This window comes from Scleropages formosus, chromosome 2 (genome assembly GCF_900964775.1).
Source record: "Scleropages formosus chromosome 2, fSclFor1.1, whole genome shotgun sequence".
Classification (NCBI taxonomy): domain Eukaryota; kingdom Metazoa; phylum Chordata; class Actinopteri; order Osteoglossiformes; family Osteoglossidae; genus Scleropages; species Scleropages formosus.
Window position 1 is genome coordinate 14,282,931 of NC_041807.1, and position 12,762 is coordinate 14,295,692.

At 51.4% G+C, this 12,762-nt stretch overlaps 1 protein-coding gene across 3 annotated transcripts in view; it reads left to right on the forward strand.

The window, feature by feature from the left end:
- The window catches only part of sox5 (SRY-box transcription factor 5), a 158,347-nt gene that overhangs the window by 36,252 nt on the left and 109,333 nt on the right, over positions 1-12,762 (forward strand). For all 3 annotated transcript variants that reach the window (XM_018747382.2, XM_018747383.2, XM_018747384.2), the window contains one exon: positions 11,581-11,666. The gene's annotated coding sequence lies outside the window, so the exon portion shown is untranslated. The remainder of the gene's footprint in view (positions 1-11,580; positions 11,667-12,762) is intronic.

The following is a 12,762-nucleotide window of genomic DNA, read 5'->3' on the forward strand; positions in this document are numbered from 1 at the left end:
CCCAGTGCTTATTGGCACAGAAGGAAATTCTGAATCGCCGCGAGCGGCGCTTGTCACCTCAGCTGCACGGGTGTGTGAGTGATCCCGAGCAAGCGGAGCAGAGGACGGTGTCCCCCGCCTCGGTAGGGAGCGCGTCGATGCCCTCGCTCACTGCTTCTCTCCGCGCTGCTCTCACTTACTCCCTCTGTGCATCTCCTTTGTCCCATCTCTTTTCGCCTCCATGCTTCAGAACTTCGACTCACCGCCTCCTGATGCGAGCCTTTGGTGCAATGCCTCGGCGAGGTGCATTGTGGGTAAAGTTAGGGGTTCCAAGAGTCGGGGCTACACTGAAGACAAGACTGCACCATTTGACTGCAACAGAGAGTGCCAGATGTTCTGCAGTCTGCTCATTCTGGAATGTACTGTACTGATGCCTTTGAAATGTGTGTCCTGCTCCCGGTCCAGATGACCAGTTCTTATGTCACGTTCGGGCCAAAGTGCCTGACGAAAGAAACATCGTTTGAAAGCTGCGGAGGAGAGCGTCGGGACAACAGAGGTGAGCGACGGCAGGTCCGAGCCCAGAAGTTCCGCTTTAATAGGTCAACCCACTAAGCCTGGCGAGGCTGCGCCGTAATTGCACGTGACGCGAAATCAATGGCTTCGTTTTTTTCCATCCTTTTTTTTTAAACCCAGGCTTATAGAGGTCAATTAGAGAGATTAAAATGGAAGGCCTGACGTTGCTGGAGCAGCGTACATGACTGGATCAAAGGGAAGCGGAACGGGGATGCTGGGATACCTCCAGCCCTCCACAGAGCGGCTGGGTGCGGCCAGTGGGCCGCGTGCCGCCGTTTGATGTCCTGCGCCGAGTCCGATTCCCGGCGCTTTCACCGTGGCTTTGTGCTAGCAAAAGAACGTGTAAAATGAATAACCTGTAAAAAAAAAAAAAAAAAGTTTAAAAAGAGGTAGTGGAGGAACTTTTTCCCTCCACCAGCCTGTGGTGCATGCTGGGAATATTCCGCCTCTTGTGTCGCTTCATGACGGGTGCTGTGAACACCGAGGGTGAGGATGCTTTGCTTCGCCGGACATGCTCGGGCACTCTCACTTCAGGCTGCTTACTGGGGCTCACTGCTCCATCTTTGAGGGGTTCGCCCAGAATGCTTTGCTTCGTGGCGCGGGCTCACATTCCCTCGCTCTGACCTTGTGCTCCGTTTCGCGTGATACATTGAAACGAGTTTGTCGTACCTTGGAAGCGCAGCTGCGGGCTGTATGCGGGGCTCCTTTTAAAGAGTCATGTACAATATGGGCCTGCAGCTGATAATGGGGTGCCCCCCCCCCCCCCCACACACACACACACACACACACACACACACACTATAAGGGCACATCGTAGCCCAAAACCTGAAGGTGAAAAGCACCAAGAAGACTAAAGTTGTGTCAGGCTAAAGCCTGAGAAATATTGTTGTAAATGAGGAAGTGCGAACTGTCAGAACAGAGGCTCCATGAAAGTAATGCTAAAAGGGGAAGTTTTCTTCTCAACAAAAGAAATAAATGTGTCATTGTGAACCGTATCGACACATCCGCACCAGAAATAAGAAGTTGCCTTGTCCGATAAGAGGTGGCACGGCCTGGTTGGACGGGGACATATCGCACTGTAGGCTTGGCTCATTGCAGTTTTGTGTGTGTGTGTGTGTGTGTGTGTGTGTGTGTGTGCGCACGTACGTGCATGCTGCATGCTGCACAAAGAAAAGGAATATGAAGTGAGTGCATGTATGAGTGGGTAACAAAAGAATGCAGTCATCTTTAGTGGATCAAAGTAAACATTTATTGAAAAAGTAAGCAGCTGGTGCTGGGGTTAAGTATTTAAATTTATAACAAACAGTTTGAATTAATATGGGGGATTATATGATAATTTGGGGGGCACAGTGGTGCAACGGGTTTGGCCTGTGCCTGTTCTCTGGTGGGTCCGGGGTTCGAGTCCCGCTTGGGGTGCCTTGCAATGGACTGGCATCCCGTCCTGGGTGTGTCCCCGCCCCCTCCAGCCTTGCGCCCTATGTTGCCGATTAGGTTCACTGCGACCCTGCTTGGAACAAGCGGTTTCAGTCTGTGTGTGTGTGTGATTATATGATAATTTGTTCGTAGTGCTAGTTTAGTTTTACCTTTCTTTGCGAGAGACGTGTGATTCAGCCGAACTCCTTGCGTTCCGCATCTTCCTCTAATTTGGTTAGTTATCTGAATTCATGGTAATATTGCACAATGTCATCTTTTCATTGTGCCGCTGGTCTGTGGTCACACAGGTTCAAATCCCAGGCAGTGCTTGATCAGTCTTGTTGCACGGATAGGGGGGGTTTCTGCGTACCGCGAGCACTTCGGGAGGTGACGCGCTCTCGATTAGCAGTACTCTGTTTGTGCAGCAGGGGGGAAGCGCTGGCGCAGTGGGTTTGACCAGGTCCTGCTCTCCGGTGGGTCTGGGGTTCGAGTCCCGCTTGGGGTGCCTTGCGATGGACTGGCGTCCCGTCCTGGGTGTGTCCCCGCCCCCTCCAGCCTTACGCCCTGTGTTGCCAGGCTTGGCTCTGGCTCCCTGCGACCCCAAATGGGACAAGCAGTTCAGAAAGTGTGTGTTTGTGCAGCTCCGTGGTGGATGTCCTGTTGCGCTTCGTCACAGCTCGTGGGCAAAGACGACAGACTCGCAGGCAACGTAGCAGGAAAACGGGCTTTTTGGGCACCTCCCTCAAAAAAATAAAATTCCGAACAAATGCCATTTCTGTTAAATTTCTTAATACTTCAAGAATAAAATATCCCGAAAGCAGTTGTCAATTTTTAAATGTATCTAAAGCAGCGAAAACTAGTTGTGCCCTCTCTGTTGCACTATTACATTCAAGAGGGAGTCGGTGTGAAATCCTCACGAAGACGGGAAAGCAAATGTATTTATGGATGCCTGTGTGTGTGAGTTTATGTGCGTGAGTCCATGAGTGTGTGCATGGACCTCTGTGTGTGTTCAGGCTATTGCAACAAGCTAACCTCTGCTTTCCCATGCTTCCTCATTCTGTCCTCCACTTAGGTAACAATAAAGAGTAAACACTGATGGAAATTAAGTGAAACGATACAATAAGAACACTGCATCAGTGTGCAACTGTCCTCTGCTTTTCCGTTTTCCCTCGTTCTGGCCCCCTCCGGACAGGATTGTGTAGCTATCGTCATGGCGATGGAGGAACGCAATGGGCAGGGACTCCAGGATGCCGCACGGTCGTGCCGGCCCATTCGCTACCCCGAGAGCTGTTCCCTGGATAAGCTCTGCTTTGCAGGACTTTACTTACTTGCTCAGTAGATCTTTTCTCCAACCAACGCAATTAATACTTTGTTTTGTGTTCCTCTGTACAGCTGGATATTTGTTACCCAAGCGACCCAGGTTCATTTGCTCAAATCCACATCCTTAACCACACTGCTGCCTGCAACTTGATGGTAACAGGGACAGCGTGATGTAGGCCTGTACTGTTCCAGGGCGAGAAAATAGGAAAGATCCTATTTCCTTGCTGAAGCTCTAAGACATTCAGACAGTAATTATGAACCATAATAAACACAATTTCCAGTCCAGACACAAATAGGACTGACACAGTACTACGCGATTCAGGTGTATGATTTCACACCATCGGGTGGATGAAATGATTTAATTTAATGCTAAATTTGGCACGGTGTTGGGTTTCATCTGGGCCGAGGGTGGCGCGTACAGCTTGTGGACGTGCGGCGGGGGTAGGAGGCACAGTCGGAGTGGGGTGTGTAGGAGGGGCCGAGCTGTCACTCTCTGGAGTCGCCCCGACGTTTAACTTTGCTGGCGGTTTTTGTCAGCGGAGGTGACTTGTCACAGTGGACATTTAAAACTCCTCTTGGCACTGTGAGTTAGCACTTCTGGTGCACTGAGACCTGAGCGTTTCACTGCGCTTCTATATAACGGTGTCGGCGCAGCCTGTTTCCGCACGTGCGGGGCAAGGCACGATCTCTCCGGAGAAAGCGTCCGTTTCCGAGGTTAAAAAAGATGCCCCCACCCGCGTGCCTTCAGCAGACACGTGGTTCCGTCGCAGCACCGGAGCAGAAGATGCTCTTACGTCCGCTTCCCGAATCTTCTCGAACCCTGTCACACGCCGGATTGCCCCCTCCGTGAGACATAGTGCAGGGAGTCGACAAGCGAATGACCGTGACCGTGCGAGCGCCAGGGTCCCGCCCACACACACAGGTCCCCAGGTGTGCGGGGTTCCCAGAGGTCCGGCACGCCTCGTGCCCATCTGACAGTACAATTACGGAGTTCGTGCCTTGCATTGCGAGCGGGTAATTATGAGGTGCTGCCGATGGCGGGAGTCGGGGAGCCCTTGAGTGTGTGCATGTGGGGAGCGTCGAGACGGAGGCTAACCTGCAGGGTTCAAGGAAAGTGCGCATTCAGTGTGGATAAGCACAAATGGTGCAATCGCTTGTGTGTGTGTGTGTTTGTGTGTATGTGGACTGATTTTACGAGAAGGAGGTAGAATGATGATGGTTTTGTTTTAAAAGTTTACCGCAAGTTCTGCTTCGAATCATTCTCACATACGAGAGAGAGATAGAGGGTGGAGAGATGCCATGAGCACACACTGCCTCCTTGCACAACCTCGGTGGATCCGCGGAGCGCCGCGCGCTAGATGATGAAATTAGAGCGCGGCCTGCTGTACGCGGCCCAGCGGTGTCCGTGTCCGTGCTCATGCTCACCTGCGCTACCTGTGTGCACCTGGCACAGGTGTAGTGCTGGTGCTGCCCTCTCATGGCTCATCTCTGGCTTTCAGCAGGCGGGAAGCTGCTCCAGCACTCGTCTCTGGGACAGTCAGCGGTAAGAACAACGGCAGCGTTGGACAATGGGCTTGCGGTCACGGACGAGTGTCCGGAGGCGTGGTTCAGCCATCGCGAACAAATCACGGGTTAAAAACGGAGAAGAGAGCCGCCACGCTCTTGGGAAGATTGCTTTAGCGAGGATCCAGCTGCGTAAATGGCTAGTGTCACATCGCAAACTTTTGAAATGACTCCTCGAGCCAACCGTGCGCTAAGATAATGAGCGATTCTCAATAATCCTTTCCAGCGAATGTGTTTTACGTCAGGAAGTGAGAAAACGGCGCGAGGCTCAGCCGGAATTGGCCGATTTCAAGTAAAGATGAATTTGCATCTAATTACGGCCCCTCCCAAAAAAAAAAGAAAAACGACGCGAGGCGGAAACGCAAGACAAATCCGAATCAATCGTGCATTTTGTCTGAGAAGGACGCAAGCTGAGGCCTTTCCGAATGCACGGCTCTCGCCCAGTCTGAGGCGACAAACAGAACTTTGAGCAGAGGGCGATCTGTTGCGTGATCTGTTACCGACAACAGCAACAACAAAAAAAACAAAAGAAGAACAAACACGACATGCGCTGTTTCCACCAACGTGCTAAAAACATTATGTGATTGTGTACAGAGCTGTGACTCAGTGTGGCGAAGCGATGACCAGGGAGGAAGGAAACGCGAACCACTTCAGAGGCCTGCGAGTCAGGAGCCGCACATCAATTGCTGTCGCTCGCAGGAAGAGGAGGCAGTGGAACGCTGTGGACCTCCAGCCTGTGGCACTGACCTTGCTCTTCGTCATTTGAACACTTACCAGGGCAACGTAAACACACACACTCACATTGACTGAAACCGCTTGTCTCAAGCGGGGGTCGCGGCAAGCCGGAGCCCAACCCGACAACACAGGGCGCAAGGCCGGAGGGGGAGGGGACACACCCAGGATGGGACGCCAGTCCATTGCAAGGCACCCCAAACGGGACTTGAACCCCAGACCCGGCAGAGAGCAGGTACAGGCCAAACCCGCTGCGCCGCTGTGCCCCCTCTGCAATGTAAACGGCGATGTAATATTAACAATGCCGTCATGAAACGAAACAAAAAAAAAACCGGCTGCAACGGTGATTTGGGTTTGTCACCGTGTTTTTTTTTTTTAGTAAAGCCATAAGTGAAGGAACTGAGTTTTATCTCATATAACATAAAACTAAACCACAGCAGAAACCAGACCTGTGAGAAATTTTCATCAGTTTTGACACTTCAAGAAGTTTCCTTGACCAACAGCAAGAACAGAACATTAAAGCAAATTTTCCTCATGAACAGTAAAAAAAATAAAAAAATAAAAAAATAAAAATAAATAAAAACTGATCATCATAGGTCATCGCTACTGTGCAGAGTTAACATACAGTGGATGGAGCAGCCTGACGTTGCACTCAATCATCGGTGAGGTTTCTCTTGGGCTTGAGGGAATCTTTCCTCTTTTTGTTTTGGTTCTGATGGTTTTATGGCACAACCACTGCGAGTCTTTGCAAAATGCGGTAACCACACCCCTGTGTGCAAGTGTCTGAGTTCCCAGAACATGTCTCAAGTGCAGCGGGAGTAAAGATGAAGAGTGAGAGTGACCGGGGAACGCTGCGGATGAGCAAGACGGCTTTCGCAAGCAGATCGGTGCTCTGACCCTCACCTTCCTTGCCCTCCGTTGCGGGCACCTCCGCTCGAGAGAGCTGAATCCCGTAGATGGTCTGTTGTGGGACGGGGACCTTGAGGTGCATCAAAAGGGAGGATGTGGTCTGTGCAGCAGAGAGCAGGAGAGGGAAGAGGAAGTCGTGGTTTTGCTGCGCACTCGAGAGAAAGGGGATGTGCCTTTCTGCTCGTTGTCCACGATGTGCAGCTCCAGCCGTGACATGTGACGCGATGGTATTTGCCTCCCGAGTGAAGTGGAGCGGAAGTCGCGGGAGAAGCGTAGCGTGGGTACCGCACCAACTGGCACTCGGAACGACCTTCCTGTGGCATCCCATCCCATTGCAAAACGTTCCCACTGCCAGTCTAGACACCGAAATGTCACACCGAATGGCGCCCGGTAACGAGAGTACAGTGGATCCCATGGTACGGTACTGCGTGTTGAACAGGATGTCTCATGGTGGTTTCTGTCAGACCTGTGTGTGTGCAGTTTTCTTGCTACAGTCGCTCTATCGATTTAGACTCTCATACGTTTGCACGCAGTGATGGACCGGCGTCCCGTCCAGGCTGTACCCCCTCCCCTCCAGCCGTGCGCCCAGTGCTTTTGGGATAGGCTCCGGTTCATCTCGACCCTGCTCGGGACGAGCGGTTATTAAAATTGGATGGACGGATGTTTAGTTATGTCGTCTTCGTGTGCATCGCAAACTCTTTAAGTTCTGTACGGTGACAGCAGACGACCGCCCGCCGATGGAAACACCCTCTTCCTACAAAAGTATTTCTCTGTGGGGTCCGATTTGTCTCTGGAAGCAGCTGTACACAGGCTGCGTGGGATCAGCTGGGGACGGACAAGCCCTCGGTCCTCAACCCCCCCCCCCCAGGCCATTCCACACGCGCAGACGCGTACGCCCTGCCCCCAGGACACGGCCATCTCCAGGGACTAGCACTCTGACACACTTTGATGGAATTATTCATGCATCTTTATTGACCGTTGGGTAACAGAACAGTCTCATGATTTCAGTCACCATAAACACGCTGCGGATAAACAGCCTGCGAACTCGAATCCTGGGGCTCCCATGATCCAGTGCTGTGCGAAAGCGTGGTCCGGCACCAGCGTGTGCGCTCGTACGAGTAAGAGCGCGCGTATGTGCTTTTGAGGTCACTTCCGCTAAAAGATAGGGAGCCCCGAAAAACTAAGCGTATGGGAGCATCTCCACAAAGCCCACAACATCTTCGGCATCCGAAAGAAACCAAAACTGCCAGAAGCGTTTGTTCATTTTCAGCTATTATATGTGCCCAAGTATTGCTGGAGTGAGGTTAGGAGTATTTGGCCTCATTAATGTGACAGTCAACGTGAAATTCCCACAGTGGTAAGTAAACTCACCTGTGTGTGCGTGTGAGAGAGTGTGTGTGTGAGGGACGTCTAAGGCCTGAGCAGGAATGGGTATAGTGGAAAAGGAAGTTGCAGTGCGTGACATACTTGTAAAATACTGTTACAAAGGCGTTTTCCCACTATTTTTAGGTCAGTGTAAAGTGGACTGCTCCCACTTGCAGTGTGTGTGTGTGTGTGTGTGTGTGTGTGTGTGCGCGCGCGCGTGCACTCGCGCGCGCTATCGACTGTGCAGCGAGCGCTGCTTTTTTCACAAGTTCTTCTTTCTGGAAGGCCTCCATCGTGTCCAGTGCATTGTGGGTAAGTCTGCCCTGAGAACCACAGGTGCTCCCCTTAGCCCAGGTGCCCACGGCTGCTTTTCATCCCCTAGTGAGATTAAGAGTACAAGGAAGCCACAGAGGCCGAAGATAACAAGACAAATGACTTGCAACGGCAAATGATAAACGGAGGCCAACCACAATGGCCTCTGTGAGCTGCTGGCACTCGGAGCCTGTTTATGGGCTTGAGTAAATAGAAAGGCACTCCAGTGTCGCTCCGGAGCAGCCTGGCGGCGTCCTCCCGGCATTGTTTAGGGAACGGCGCTGAGCTGCGTTCCCCGGTCGCTCTCGCTCTTCGCCCTCTTTCTACTCTGAGTGCCTTGTATAGGCATCTCTCCCAAGCGTCCGTGGCACCTCGGTGCGCGTACACATACAGTCCCACACCTCCCCCCCCACCCCGCCCACCTGGGGCGCACGCTTGCGACTGCGAGGGTGGTCCGACCACACCTCGGCCTGGCGAGAAAGCCGCCCGCCGCCCGGCTTTGCCGTGGCGTACGCGGGATGGGCGGCACGGGGCATTATGGGCCTCCTCCTCCTGAACTGATGTTGCTATTATTCTCATTGCCTCTTTTGTATTGTCATCACTCTAGTTGTTTATTATTAAACATTTGTCTATAATATATCTATGTAAACAGGGAGTCTCAGATGTGCACACACTTAAACGTGAACAAAAATCTCTGTACGGAATTTATTGCGGGTAGATATTTCTGTGTACAAAGAAAGAAGGGTTTGTGACAAATGAAGAATTAGGCCGAGTGTTATAAATGTTCACCGTTAATCTCTAAGCACTTCCACGTTAGGCGGAAGAGTGGCAAACGTCAGCTGTGGATTAAGTTGTTTAGACTCCCCGCATTATACATTTATGAGATATTTGCTTCCTTATTAGACAAAAGCATCTGGAATCCTGCTACTGTTTACGTACGGAGTTGGGTATTTTGGTGCTCATCGCCCCGCTGTAGGACACAACAAGCGTTGAGCGTTGACCTCCTGGGGATCGCCCCCGAAACCATTTTTCCTGGTCGCAGATACATTTATTCCTTGTGGGAAGTGAAGTTCGTCCAAATGAGGACATTTTTTTTTTTCTCGAAGCTGAAGCGCAAACCAGGATAACCAATCGAAGCGTGGCAGAGTTTGAAAGCGGCCTTCTCTTTGCTGTTAAAGCCCATTCAAGGCCCCGCTTCGGCAGCTAGAGTTCATTCTGGAGGCTGCGGCGGTGTAGGAAATGGAAATTCGAAAATGCGTGCTTGTGAGCGCCCTTGCAATGGAAAACATAAAACGGTCTCCAATTATATATGTAATTGTACTTTGGCGATAATCTGTAATAATGTTGAAAAGCAAATTGTCTGAAGTGACACAGAAAAGCCTATTTCCAAAGCTCACAGGATTATGTGCGTAGATTAGGATTTACAATACGATTCACTCTGGTAATGAAAGACTCCAGAATTCAGCCCCCCCCCCCCCCCCCCCATACAGCTGCAACTCCCAAATCTTATTTATGTGACTGCAAGTTACAGAATGGGCATGCAAATCATGTGCAGCCACCCACACACAAACACACAGAAAAACACATCCCATCCACACTCTCAGACACGCACACACATCCTGTACCAATGCTTGCAGAGTCACACACTCCAACACTCACGCATTGTAATGCACGCATGAACACAGACATGCACGCACAGACAGGCACATGTACGCGCAAACGCGCAGAAACCCACGCCCAGACGGATAAAGCTTTGCCACGTACGATTCTTAAGAAACGACACGGAATTTTCTCCCAGAAAGTCTTGAGTGATAACGCTCAGGATCATCATCTTCTTGTCCTCGTCAGTGCCGTCCTACACGCTACGTTGTGCTCAAGGCGTAATGAGTGGAAGGAAAGTTTTAAAGCTCAGCGGCGAGAAGGACACCCGAAGCAGGATTAGATGTGTGTGACAGCTACTGTGTGGTTGTGCCCGTGTTTGTGATGATCTGGAGCAATACTTTAGGTTGGTAAAATACAGCGGAGCATCTATTGCTCTACAACGCATTTATATCTCAACAAACGGGTGGTCACACACCAATGCTGTCTTCATGTGGACTTCAGCACGGGCTCCTCTTTACGTAACCCAGAATATCTAAGGGGTCTGTTGAGCTTCTGTGCAGTAGGGTGTCACCCTGGCTCTCTTATCACGTCTAACAGATGAGCTCTTAGGGGGGCAGTTTATACGAGGTGTCATGGTTCTTTGGAGATGTCGGTCAGAATGCAAGCATGGAGATCATTGTCTCATGGTTTGTAGTCATAGTCCGAAAGTCGAGGGTTGTGATTCAAAGAACAGGGGTTCGAAAGCGAAGATTGTAGTCCGAGAAGTCGTGGTTCGAAGAGCAAGGTTTGTCATCCTAAGAATTAGGGTTCAAAGGCGAAGAGCGTAGTCGGAAGTCGTAGTCCAAAGGGCGAGGGTCATGATCGAAAGAGTTGGGGTTCAAAGGCGAAGGTCGTAGTCTGAGGAGTCGTGGTCATGATTCAAAGAGAAAGGGTTGTTATCCGAAGAGTTGGGGTTCAAAGGCGAAGCTCATAGTTGGAAGTCGTAGTCTGGAAGGTGAGGGTCGTGATTCAAAGAACTGGGGTTCGAAACCGAAGGTCATAGTCCGAGAAGTCGCGGTCATGGTTCGAAGAGCAAGAGTTGTTATCCGAAGAGCTGGGGTTCAAAGGTGAAGATCGTAGTTGGAAGTCGTGGTCCGAACGGTGAGGGTCGTGATTCAAAAAGTTGAGGTTCGAAGGCGAAGATTATAGTCGGAAGTCGTAGTCCAGAAGGCGAGGGTCGTGATCCAAGGAAAATTTAACAAGGAATAGAGAGCAAAGCTAAGCGTGAGGATTTTCAATGAGATTCCCCGTCCATTGTGAGTAGGTATTCTTCTTTTACAGTGTTATAATGAGGTGCGGGTGTTTGTCATGTATGTGGAATTAGCTTTGATAACCTTCTCCTGTGGTCCTCTGGTGTAATCTCCCCAAGATCGTGACACTAGATCTATACTGTGGAGAGTGTACGGAGGGTTATCACCATGTACTGCACATCGCCTGTGGAGGAAGACTGTATGTCTTACTCGGGACCACTTGCGAGAAGGTGTATAAATAGGGCTGGAGGAACGGGCTGAAGAGGATACTACTAACGGAGAAGATAACGGGAAAACCCAGATGATGTCATCCAGAAAGGCTCCTAACAAAGCCCTGTGTGTGCACCATTTATGGTGGTGATGCTTTGTTGGAACATTGATAATTATTGTCAGAGGGACTTAATTTGCCTACTTTTTACGCTAGGAATGAAAAGCGCCGTTATACGCAAAGGGTCAGATATGATCCATTGCGCTCTAAAGCGCTGTGTCTTTGTGTCTGTGCATGTATGTGCGTGCCTTCCAGGTGTTGCTGCTCTCGGACCCTAGAACTGAGCCCCCTGCGGAACCGACGGCAGTGCTGCTGGAGCGTGCGGTGCCGAGACTGACCAGGTGGGGGGGTCTCTTCCTTTGTACCGTGGTGTGCCCTCAACTCACTTTGCAAATGAAGTGACTTGACACCGTGCTTTCCACAAAAAAACACAATCGCAGAAGCCTTTGCTGATTGCTGAGATGTATGGCAAAAGAATAGCAGGTGTTTCAGGAGCTGGATTCGTGAGCAAGTCCTAGGAGGGTCACTTCTGCGGTCCATGTGGTAAAATAGCCTGACCGTGTGGTTCAGGCGCAGTCCAGCTGTGTAATGGGGTCCAGTGACACACTCACATCGGTCTAAGTGGCTCTGGAGACGAGTGTCCACTGAAGTACATCAGGACAACAAAATGATGGTAATGACGAGAAGCAGAAATGCAGGCGAGTGCGATTGCGCTCAGCGGGGACGTCCAGGTGACCCAGAGAGGGCGGCGTTCTCAGCCGGGAGAGCAAAGGACTTGAGGAAGACTCCCCCGCACAGCAGGCGCACTGGCAGCCGCAGGCCTGCACGGACGCTACGGTCACCCAACGCGCCAGCAGGTCGACGAGAGTGGGTTGGGCCCATTTATTCCCAGAGTGTCCGCGGCTCTCCGTGTTCCTCAGAGCCCCGCGTGGATCCGGACCAGCGGCACCGCCGACATGTTTTTCTGCGTTTTTGGTGGAACGGACCCAGGACGCGTTTGGCCGTCTCTTTTCTCTCCGTGCCATTGAGGAATTAACGTTATATTTTGGCAAACTCTTTTTTGCGCTCGTCGCCAATTAACGGGCATCAGTCGGAACATGTTGATGTCTCAGTTTCTCAAGTTTAAAAGAGAAGCGCAGCGGGGCTGTGCCAGCTTGCGTGCGCCGTTTATTACTTTAGCCGTATCGGCGCGCTCCCGTCCTGCACCTCGGAGAGGTAACAGCTCTCTGGGAGGCCGGCTGTAAAACGAGCTTCCAGTGCGGTGCGTGAAGCAAGCGGAGAGCGACTCGTGCGACCCGCTGGATACGAGCGCTATGGATTCCCTTCCCGTTCTCGCTATGTGTCTGGGACTCCTCCGTGCTGCTCCCCCCCCCCACACACACACACACACACACACACACACACACACACACACGCACACACACACACCCGTCCCTT